We start from the raw sequence: 12,573 nt of genomic DNA, 5'->3' as shown, positions 1-12,573 counted from the left end.
ACAAGTGAGGCTAGAGGACAAAGGAAGATCATGCAGACATTGGGAAACTGGTGAAAATAAGTTTAACAACAAAAGGAAAAGACAGAAAAGGAACAAAGACAAGAGCAGGACAAACTAGGAGCAACAAGGAAGCTAGCAACTGTATTCACTTTCCTATAAAAATAATGATCGAGAGAAGGAAAGATAGAAAAAAATCTGAAAGATACTAGGAACAGGAAGAAGAAAGGAGAGAAATGAAGAACAAGAAGGGAGAGAGAGAGAAAAAAAGAAGAAAAAAAAAGGGCCTTCTTCAGGGTATGCCTCTGCTGTCATGGTAGATAATGTGGACAGCAGTGTGCAGATCTAAGTCGACTAGCCTCAGCAAGGCAGCCGTACTCCACTGAGATTCAGAGAGTTTTGGCTGCAAGGTCGAAGTTGAGCTCCCTGACCTGCTGCATTATTGAACTCTGCAAGGTCCTACTGCAGGTTTGAGCTGCCCTTCCCCCAAAGAGAGTTCGGTGCTAATCCCACCTATTTACCAACCACTGTAATCTGGTGCACCTTTATTGCAGAGACTTTCTTCACTTTCCCAGTGGGCTTCAATTTTTATCAAGGAGCCTCAGAGAGGCCCTCTCTTTGTTGTTCACTTTTGCTCTATTTTCTGGAGCTCATAATAATTGTATTTATGGCCCTAGGCACCTCTATGGTGTGGATCCAGATCCCTGCAGGGCCTGTGGTGGTGGTGTTTTGCTCTGTGGGGGGGGGGGGTTACCTCAGGGCAAGGATGCTGGGTGGTGGAGGCAGTCCTGGGCCTCTGTGCAAAGCTGTCGGGGTGACAGGCAGTGACTCTATATCTTTTGATTGGAGAATTTAACCCAATAACAGTTACACTAACAGTATTGAGAGGTACAGACATATTGCTCACATTTTCTTAATTTTTCTAATTCTTTTGTATGTATTGACTATTCTCTTCTTGTCTGAACTGTCTTCCTTTGTGATTGATGATTTTTGTAGTTGTGATATTGTGATTGATAAGAACTACATATTTGGTTTTGTCTCCTTTTGCTGGTACACAGCTCCTAAAACCCTTGGAATCTTCAATGTTATAAGTGTCTTTTATACACAAATGATATAACTTATGAATTCAAGTTCCAAGATGGCATCAGAATGGGCTAGATGCCAGGCAATCAAACCACGTATTGGAACTTTTATCTCTAAAACCAACCTCTATGAAGGCGAGAAGGGTGGAAAACTGAGTAGATAACCAATGATCAGTGATTTAATCAACTATAATGAAGTTTCCAGAAATACTCCTAACAATGGGTTCAGAGAGCTTCCAGTCTGTTGAACATATTAAAGTACCTGGATTGTGGTGTGCTTGAAGAAGACATGGAAGCTCTGTGAGTCTTCCATCTGGCTGTTTATCTGTATCATTTGTAATATCCTATGTAACAAATGGATAAGTGAAACTAAATTCTTTTTCTGAGTGAGTTCTGCAAGCCATGTTAGTTAATTTGTGAATCTGAGAATTGGGTCATGGGAACCTCAATTTATATCTAGCAACTCCAAAGCACAGCTCAAAACTTGAGTTTTTTGTTGGGAATCTTAAGTAGGGAATAATTATGTGGAAATGAGCTCTTAACCTGGAGTGCTCTGCAATAACTCCAGTTAGTGTCATAATTTATTTAAACTGTAGAATTCCCAGATGTCACCTGATGGAAAATTTCTTGGTATGTAGGGAAAGACTCACATATTTTGGTGACTATAAGATTTATTTTTGGTTTGCTTGGTTGTTTTTCCTCTCTCTTATAGCATAAAATTTGATTTCTTTCTCTTTCTTTTTTGTAGCTACTGTAGTTTTTTTCTTTATTGTTATCATGCGGTTTTCATAAAAATCTTGAGTCTATTTTAGGCTGATAAGTTAATTCTAATTGCATACAAACCCTATACATCACAAAAGCTTTATTCACTGCTTTCCTTTTTGTTCATCAAATTCTAAATGACTTGTTCTTCAAGCTTGCTGATTCTTTTCTTTGCTTGATTCTCCTATTCTATATTTCTAAGACATTTTTTAATTCATTCATTGGGTTCTTCAGCTCAAAAATGTCTGTTTGATTCATCTTTATGGTTTCTTTCTCTTCATTGAATTCTATATTTTGTTCTTATATTATTGTTTTCCTGATTTTGTTTAGTTAGATATCTATAACCTCTTGTAAATCAGTTAGCTTTTTAACATGATTATTTTTAATTTCTTGCCAGAAGGTTTGTAGATTTCCATTTGTTTAGATCTGTTGCTGGTGTTTTATTTTGTTTCCTTAATAGCAAAAGTTTCCATAATTAATTGTGATCCTTGTGACCTTGCATTGATGTCTTCATGTTTGAAAGAGTAGGCACATTTTCTTGCCATTACAGACTGGCTTCAGCAGGGAGAGCCTTTCCAAAGATTCTGGCCTGTACAAATAACAGGTCAATGGTTCGACAAACTTCTCAGGCCAACTAACCTAGTTCCTGGGTTTGCATGTGGCCAGTCGTGATGCAAACAGGTCCATAGTGATCTGTCTGGTATCTGGGTACACATGGGGGAAGACATAAAGCCTGAGTCCACTAGGGAAGGCCTGGATATTGAATCTGTAAAGGTCATCCAGGCATGAAGGTCCACTGTGGTGGTCATGGTGATTATCTACAAAAAATTAGCTGGACCCCAGATCTGTGGAGGCAGGCCTGGTGCCTGGGGCCACAAGAACAGTCATGCTCCTAATGGGGGAGTGATCTAGTAACAGATTCTACTGGAGTGAACCTGGTACATGGATTTCGACAGTTGTATCTGAAACTCATGATAATGGAACTGTCCTGTTATAGTTGCAAGCCTGGAGACTGACTCTACAGATTCTAGGGACTGGATTTTCTGGCTCCAATTTAGAACTTGTAGACATGGGGCCAGTATTGCACTGTGGTGGTCCTGAAATCTAATGTTACCAAAGTCAACATGACACTATTCTTCTCCTACATGAAAGTTATCTCTTTCTGAACTGCATTGCAGGGGCTTAGGGGAGGGGTGACATAGGTAATTTGAAGCTGTTATCCCTACCCTCTACAACACATCTTTTCTTATTTCTGTTTTCTACCAACATGCTACATTGTCTCACATGGATTCTTTAGCTCTTGTGAAAGTACCTTTTGATGGTTTTTATAATTAAACTGTGAGGGGATGAACACTAAAATCTTTGCACCATCTTTCTGATATCACTTTCTTCTAAAGGGATATTTAATTTGATGTGATTCTAGGGTGTGTTCCTAGAGATATACCAAGTGTCCTAAATTAAATACTTAGTTTTTATTTTGCTTTGTTGGGTTTGCCTCGGGGTGGGCCTATAATGTGCTAACAGTATATATAGCCCAAGAATGCCCATATAAATTATGTTCTCCCATTGTTCATTTTGAAATATTCCCTAGAGCTCCTGGCTATCAGAATAAGGGAAGGGAATTTCTCAATAGCTCTCTCTCTCTCTCACCCTTCTTATTTGAGTTTTCTAGAGATTGCCATCTAAAATCCTACTTCACTTATTGTAATGTTATGCAAAATATGTTCCAATTTCAGTTACGTGTTCATGAAAATTATTATTTTCAGTATAATTGCCATCCACATTTGATGCACTTTGAAAACTCAACCAGTCTTCATTTGCTAATTGACTTTATTTTCCAATGATTTGGTTCCTTTTACTTTTTCATTTTGAAACTTAGTGGGACAAATAGCAAATTTAGTAGGCCATTTCAAATGATTTATGCAGAATGTTTCAAAATCTGAACAAACTTTTAAACAACTCATCTAAAAATTTAAAAATAAAATTTCCACCTATGCCAAAATAAACATGGAAACAAAACTTCTTTTTGAAGAGAAGAATGACTACTTTTAGAAATACATAGGAATATGTTCAAAATGTAGTGTTTCAATTTCTAGTGTATGGTATAAAGATGATATTCAGAATAACCAGGAGGCATATTAGATATAAATTGAACTACAATTGATTTATATTCCTTTTACCTCTCCTGCCCTATCCAATTCATCAGCAAGTCCTGTTAATTTTGCCATAAATAATTCTCCACCCTAACTGCTTATCTCTATCTTTATTGCTACCCAGTCCAAGTCACCATCATTGCTTGTTTAAATTGCTTCAGTAGCTTTCTGTTTTTTCCCTTTTATTCTTGATTACTATGGTAGTAGATTAGTGCCCCCCCAACACACATACATGCTTACATAATGTTATTACACATACACACTACTTTTGCATAGCAACAAGGACTTTGTAGATGTAATGAAATTAAAGATCTTAAGATGAGATTTTCTTGGGCTATCAAGGTTGCTCCAATGAAATCAGAAAGGTCCTTGTGAGAAGAAAACTGGAGGGCTGTAGTCACAAAGATATGTAATGATTGGAGCTGAAATTAGAAAGGTAAGAAGTTGCTATGTTGGTGGTTTTGAAAATGGGGGAAGGATCCATGAGCCAAAGCGCTTTCTAGAGGCAAGGAAAGGCAAAGAAGTGGATTCTCTCCTAAAACGTTCATAAAGAAATTCTCTATCTTGATTTTAGCCCAATGAAACTGATTTGCATTTCTGACTTCTAAGACTGTCAGATAATAAATCTGTAATTTTATGCTATAAAGTTATATGTTAATTTGTTACTGAAGCATTAGGAAACTAATAGATTCCTCATTTATCAGAACAATCTTTATAAAATTAAAATCCTTCTATGGCACCCTCAGGCACCTGGAAATAATCCAAAATTTTTGAAATGTTCTTCACAGCTCTATTTTATGAGTTTGTGTCCTCAAAATCCATAAACTGGAGTCCTAAATTCAGTACTTCAGAATGTGACCTTTTTCAAAGATACAGTCTTTACAGGGGCAATCAAGTTGAAGTAATGACTTAGGGAGGGCCCTGATTCAGTATGATTAATGTCCTTACAAAAGGTGAAATTTGGACACAGGAACACATAGAAGGAAGACAGTGTAAAGAGACATAGGGAAAAGACATCTATCTATAATCCAAGGAGAGCAGCCTGGAAGATAACCTTCCCTCATAGCCATCAGAAGGAATAAAACCTGATAACATCTTGGTTTTGACTTTTTGGTCTCCAGAACTATGAGACAGTATAATTCTATTGCTTAAGCCACTCAGATTGTATTACTTTGTTATAGCATCCCTAGAGAAATAATACATGGTATATGAACTGGCTCTTCCTAACTCTCCAGGATTATTCTGAGTTGGCTCTTCCCTCTTTTTCTGCTCTCCAGCCACATGAGCCTCTCTGTTCCAAGTTTTGCACATTCTGCTTGGGACTTCTTTTCCTCTACCACTTATTACTTATTACTTGGTTGCAATGACAACCATCAGGTCTTATGTTAAATACCAGCTTCTCAGAAATACTATCTGGAAAGCAGTCTAAAAGTGACATCAGTCTCCAATATTTATTAGTAACACCCAGACCCTTTATGTATTAGCTCATGTAGAACCTTTTTTTCTTTCTTCCTTTATTGGTAATTAAACCCAAGGATGTTCTACTATTGAGATATATTCCCAGCCCTTTTTTTGAGGCATGAATAGGGTCTCAATAATTTGGCCAGACTGAGTTCAAATTTGCAACATTCCTGCCTCATCCTCTTGAGTAGTTGGTATTAAAAGCACGCACCAATGAACCTGGAAAAAACTTTGAATTACAAATATACTTTATAGTTTATTCTATTAATGTCTGTCATTGCCAATGAATATAGAAATAACTACTACATATGCCTAGTGTGATGTTAAGCATTTAATAAATACTAATAAGGATTTGTTGAATGAATGAATAAATTCAACAAAGATGTCTGACAAAATATGCATTAAATTCATATTCTTTTGTCCAGGCCTTGTGTTCTAAGAACAGGAAACTTACTGGCCACTCCTTATAGTAGTGTTGGTAAAAGGCTGCAGAAGGTTATCTCTCTCTCAACCCTTACCTTGTATATTTAGGACCCAGAATCTCAGATAAGTGGACACAACTATTGACAGCTGGTTTGATTTAGTCCTGTTTAACAACTAGAAAACTTTCTGGCAAACTGTGTTCTCAAGATAATATTTCTGATATGGACAAGCAAGGAAAACTTCAGTGAAACAAATGAAACTATTAAATGGTCAACATAACAGAAAAAAAAGAATTTAAAATGACCGGAAGATTTAGGAAGATTTGATTCTTATGAAGTGAGAATTCCCTTCTCCAATCATTTTCATCATGAACAGCTACTGAAACCATAAACATCTTGATGTTTACTTCAACCATCCATTTCGCCTTATATCTGTAGACATTGCCAAAATAGTCATACATTGAGCCAAATGTCATTACACTTGATAGAAAACTAAGCCCTAAAACTTTGCTTCATAATATTGCCTTTTCTTTTGTATCTATTAATGTTTATTCATTTTCATAAAATTGAAGTATTAATGTGATAAAACCTTAAGAGAGCAAGTAAGACACGTATCAATTTTAAAGGACTTCTTTTTAAAGTTGCTCTTGTGTGACAAGTTTATGAGTCACAATGTTTGGGCTATAAATTCATTATAGATTCTCATATCATGGCCCCTCATCATTTTAGCTTGGCGTGCTTTCAAAGCTTCTCAATAACACTAACAATTTGTTGTTTTTCTTTCTAGTTGCTTTAATATTCCACATTTTAGAATGTCAATTTGCATTATGAAAAATTTGAAAATACCCCCAATTAAAGTTGTTTACTGCAATATTAATTCTGAGCTAGCCATCAAGACTCAGGATGCCAGCTGAATCTGAAAAATCAGGGTTTGAAATTTCTACACTATCTATCACTTTGAGAAGTTGGATGGTGTCAACACATCACCATTGATCCAACTGTTTTCATGGTCAAATTTGTTGTTTTAGTCATTATTCCAATCAAGCCATCTGGTCTTTTTGGAAATTAAGAAAACTAAATGAAATTAACTGTTCAATTTCTCAGAAATCAACCCATAAAATGGTCAATATAATCAATCTTGTCAAATCAGACTCAGTCCTGCAGAGGAAAGCTACCCAAGCACCACACTTTCAGCGAATGTAGATTGTTTCTGTTTTTTTCTGTCAGCTAGTGCAGAATAATTTTTTGTGGCTTCTATAATAAAGGCATCTTTCATAAATAATGACAGTTCAGTAATTACATTGGGTGAATTCCAGGTTTTTAGGTATTAAAGTTCACAAAACACCTATGCAAATTGGTTCTCCATAAAATTCTATGTGTGTTTCTTTATTTGGCCAGAATCTTAAAAATTAAGTGGCAAGAACTAACAAAGAGATAGGAAATGCAATGAATCACATAAAGACAATCATTGGACTACTGAACATAAAAGAAAAACAACAAAACACTTACTTTTGAAAATTAATTATTTGGGCATACAGTATTTGAGAACATAGAGAAACAGAGAAATTTAAAAAGTAGGTGTGTTTCTAAAGGTAAAATAGAGGATACTGTGTTGACTAAAACATACATAGCATTAAATTGAATTACTGTTTCATGGTAGAAGTATAATATCTTATAACTTTGGCTAGAAGTCAATTTTACTAAGAAAAATTTGTAATATTTCCAAATGAGACAAGGATACTATAATCATGATGTTTTGATCCTATGATTTTATATACTATGATCTGTATAAAGTTTTAATATTGTTACTGCTTGTATTAGGTATGCTAATGCCTTATAAATTATATTTATAAATTATAAATTATACCTTATAAATACCTTATAAATTATATTTATAAATCCTTATAAATTTGAAATGCTCTAACTTACTTCTGAAAATTGGGACATTCTAGTCAGAAATTGTACACCAAATTTTACACAGGTAGAGTTGTCAAAATATCCTTATCAGCTGAGTAAACTTTTGCTGAGAGCATAAACAAGAGAAAAGGAAAACACAAATGCCTTGTAAGCTACCACTGAACCCATATATGAGAATAAACTCATATCAAATTAAAAGTATATCCATCATGGTGGGGTGGGGATAGAGGCGTTCGAGAGGGCAAAAATGAAATCCATCAAAAGTTTGCAAAAGCTTAGCTGGTAGAACACTGTGGGGAGCGAAGAATGACAAGAAGAATAATGTTGGTCAGCTCTGGAATTTCTTTTAAGAAGTTCTTGCAACAGTGACCTGGAGTACTAATTTCTAAAATTAGCAGAGTATGGAAAGACATGTACAATGACACATTAAATGGCAGTACAGAGAAAAGGAGTGCAGAATTGCCTGATACTGTGGGACCTATTGTTCAGTTACAAGAGAAACTTTATGTGCCTGTTAAAGAATACTCAGATTTTAATTTTGTCGGGAGAATCCTTGGACCGAGAGGACTTACAGCTAAACAGCTCAAAGCAGAAACCGGATGTAAAATAATGGTCTGAGGCAAGGGCTCAATGAGGGATAAAAAGAAGAAGGAGCAAAATAGAGACAAGCCCAATTGGGAGCATCTAAATGAAGATTTATATGTACTAATCACTGTGGAAGATGCTTAGAACAGAACAGAGATCAAACTAAAGAGAGCAGTTGAAGAAGTGAAGAAATTACTGGTACCTGCAGCAGAAGGAGAAGACAGCTTGAAGAAGATGTAGCTGATGGAGCTTGCAATTCTGAATGGCACCTACAGAGATGCCAACATTAAATCACCAGCCCTTGCCTTTTCTCTTGCAGCAACAGCCCAGGCAGGTCCAAGGATCATTACTGGACCTGCACCTGTCCTTCTACCAGCTGCCCTTCATACTCCCATGCCAACTGGTCCTACCATAATGCCTTTGATCAGACAAATACAGACTGCTGTCATGCCAAACAGAACTCCTCACCCCACTGCTGCAATAGTCCCTCCAGGGCAGAGGCTGGGTTAATCTACACACCTTATGAATACCCCTACACGTTGGCACCAGCTACATCGATCCTTGAGTATTCTATTGAACCCAGTGGTGTATTAGGTGCGGTGGCTACTAAAGTTCGAAGGCACGATATACGTGTCCATCCTTACCAAAGGATTGTGATCACAGACCGAGCCACCACCGGCAACTAACCTTTGACCTTCTGACCTCTGAACTCTTTACTCAATGATGACCTGACCATGCCTGCCTGCTGATCAGTTAACTGGTAATCGCCTTTGCTTGCCTGTCGTCAGGGCAGCTAGCTGAGGCACTTGTCCGTTCATCTTACCATCTAACCAAACAAAAGACAAAGAAATTGTTGTTCTCCAACTCAGCTTTTTTTTTTTTTCCCGTTTGGGTGAAAGTGGTTCTAGCACCTGCACTGAATATTAGTAAAGCAATAAGGCCCAACTCATCCCACAGCACTGATCATCTCTCAGTATCCTACCGTAAGCGAACGGTAAGAAGGCCTCTCTTAAGAAGGGAGACATGGCCCTTAACTACTCGATGACAGAGGCAGTTACTGTGGGAGACTTCTAGGAATCGTTTTCTTCTCATAGCTAAGTTAAAGCTCTCTGAATGTACTGTGTGATGATACATCATGCATGAACCTTTGGTCAGGGATGTCATTGGTGAAGTGATTTCAAAAAGTATTCAAAATTTGATATGCTGTTTAGTCACTACAGTGCCCTCAAAGGGCAAAATTTGCAGCCTTTTTTATATTGCCTGACAAAATTTGAAGTATTAGAAAAGTGTGCCATGAGAAAAAAACTTAACAAGGAGTTTTGAAAAGTAATGCAAAGAACAAAACTGCAAAACTATTTTTAAAAAGATGAATATCTGAGTAAAAATTACTGAAACTTTATTTTACACCTCCTTAAAAATATATATGAGAACAAGGTACATGCATTATGTGTCACATTACTGGGCAAACTGTTGAAAATTTTTTTAAACCTCCCTGTATAGAAAAAAAATCATTAAGAATGTAAAAGCCATGCTTGCCTATTTGCTGTATACATGTAATGAAATTGTAGATAAAGTGTAGTGCATTGAAACAAATGAACAAAAAGTAGATACTTTTACTATACAAGGGTGCTGGTACAGAAAAAATATATATATTTTTGGAAATGTAGCATTTTATACTTTCAAGTGTTACAAAAAAAGAAGAACAAAGAAACCCTTTATTTCATCAAATGATTTTTTCTGGTGGTTGTCAAGAAACAAAAGACCAACAGAGCCTTTTTGTCTTTCTTTTTTTATTTTTTTAAGTATTGGAATAAGTCTAAAGAAAAGAAAGTGCCTTATTTTCCTTCATGGTCATTTAGTCAAGGGTCTTGTAAGATCAGCTCCTTCCTTGGAATAAAAGTTAATGCATGTTAACTCAGTCGCCCAGTATGTGAATGAATATAGGAGGGGAGACAAATGAATCGATGGTTTTAATTTTATGATTTGTGCCACATTACTTTGATGCAAATTTGCCAAATCTGATACTGTGAAAAAATTTGATAACTTTTCTAATGTCTGACTAGTTAGTTTTAAAAGATCATTCTTTTAAAAATCATAATTGAGTACTTCAGGTTATTACAGTCTTCAGAGTTAGCCCAAAGGATTGTGAGATAGAAATTATGTAAGATCTGGATGTCAGATCAGAAATTACAGACAAAATTATAGCTTTACTGTATTTGGAGAAGGGGGATGCATTGGCTATTTTAATTGGAGATAATAGTATGCCTAGCAAACTTTTTCACAAAATAAATCTTTGTGATTTTCATTCTAGAAAACAGTATTCTGTAATAACAAAAATTTAATCATATTTCTTTACCAGATAACTGTGTAGTTCATCTCTCTGCTGGCTTTAGTAACTGCTCCTCCTTCCATATACACCTTTTTTGTCCCTTTTTTTTAACTTTGAAAGAATGTGAAAAACTAGCATCATTGTTTATGTAAACACTCAACTGCATTTCAGTTTAAGCTTCCAGTTTCTCATGAAGTTCAGTAAGTTTTGTAGTTGAAACGATTTGTGTGCAAAGCCTACATCTAAACACTTGAGGAAATGATCAGTAACTATTCAGTACCAAACGTGGCAAATCTCAAGTGGCAGTGGACTTCCAACTCATCAACTCGTTCCCTCTCCCATACCTTCACAGTCTCACAGTCAAGGTCAGCAGGAAGCTCAGTGGACACCTTCATTGTGACCTCTCCATTATCCTGCCTCACTCGGAACCCTTTTCAGTTTATTTACTGTGCAATAGACAGTCATTCTTTTGTACTCAGCTAGCTTTGGTTTATGTGCCAATGCTTTGTCTTTCTGTTACACACAGTTGTTTTGATTTATTTACAATATATGCTGTGCCATTTTGATTTTTATTGTGTTTCGTTGGTTGAATAAATTTCCGACACTGAAACATTTGAGGTGATAGTTAAAAACAAATACCAGTATTTGATCCAGTTTCATCTCAACTGTGTTATACCTGGACATTTTAGATGTTTATCAAAGGTCTTTTATGGGGAAGAAAGTAAATGTATGAAATAATAAATGTGTGACATTTATAAGTAATGTTGGCTCAGAACGAACTTTTGAAAACTTAGTTGACAAATTTTTGGATCAACTGAAGAAAAAGCATGACTTTTGAAATCTCTGAATGCCTTGGTTCTCAGTATTATTCTTTTTGAATTTATTTCTTATTAATGTCGTTTTTAAGACTTTTTATCTGACAGTATTATGTAATTTTTTAGCGTGGGTAGATGGGAGTGTCACTTGTATGTTATCGTACAGCTGACATGTATTTTTTGTCTATTCTTTATTACTGTAGTAGTTTCATGCTGTGTATGTACCATAACCAACCTATTGCCTATGAGAAACATGTAAGATAATGTATTTACAGCCATTGTTACAAGTTTATAATATATTTTTCTATCTTGTTTTATATGTATGTTATATAACATTCAAAAAGAATTTTTTTTCTTGATTGAGAAAAGGATAGAAAATGCAAAATCCACAATTCTGATAACTGAAAATTGCCAATTGTTTTGCAGTACTTTATTATACTGGGTGTCTTGTCTTTTTGGGGCTTTTAGTTAGCTAATGAATGAATACATTAGATACTTTTGGGTTTTAGTTGGGATTTTACATAGCTTGCATTTTAATTCTTTGGTTCTTTGCTGTTTCTATTAACCCATAGCATTATTTTAATAAATTTTATAATACCAACCTAAAAAAAGTATATCCATCGCATAACATACATACACACAAACACACACACACACACGAATTACATATGTATTACACTATCTTAATGATGTTCCTTGAAATAGCTACTTAGAGAAAGGCTTCTTGGCACCAATCTTTTTCACCTGATTTGAAAACAGGAGGCATTATCATTATTTAAATTCAGTTATGGTGGCAAATTTCAATGTGTAAAATGTCAAAGTATAACAAAATCAAGAGACATATGCTATCTTTTGGTAATGGAACCCATAAAAGAAAATAGGCTTGACCAGATCAGTGATGACCCCAAATCTTTACACATCACAAGGGGTTAAGATGATAAACTGAAATCAGGATCACCAAGAAGGGAGTCAGACTAAGTTCTCCAGGAGGAGGATTTTTTTCATGGAAAAGATTTTGTGCACCACCATCACTCAGATGTAAAGCAATGA

General features: G+C 35.7%; 1 pseudogene; it reads left to right on the top strand.

The window, feature by feature from the left end:
• Window positions 1-1,135: 1,135 nt before the first annotated feature.
• LOC101702771 (KH domain-containing RNA-binding protein QKI pseudogene) lies at window positions 1,136-9,073 on the top strand (annotated as a pseudogene).
• The last annotated feature ends 3,500 nt before the right edge of the window (window positions 9,074-12,573 follow it).

Source organism: Heterocephalus glaber, unplaced genomic scaffold (assembly GCF_053883595.1).
Source record: "Heterocephalus glaber isolate CG9 unplaced genomic scaffold, H.glaber_assembly_v1.0 deba00001730, whole genome shotgun sequence".
NCBI lineage: Eukaryota > Metazoa > Chordata > Mammalia > Rodentia > Bathyergidae > Heterocephalus > Heterocephalus glaber.
This window is presented reverse-complemented; position numbering and strand designations above follow the sequence as displayed.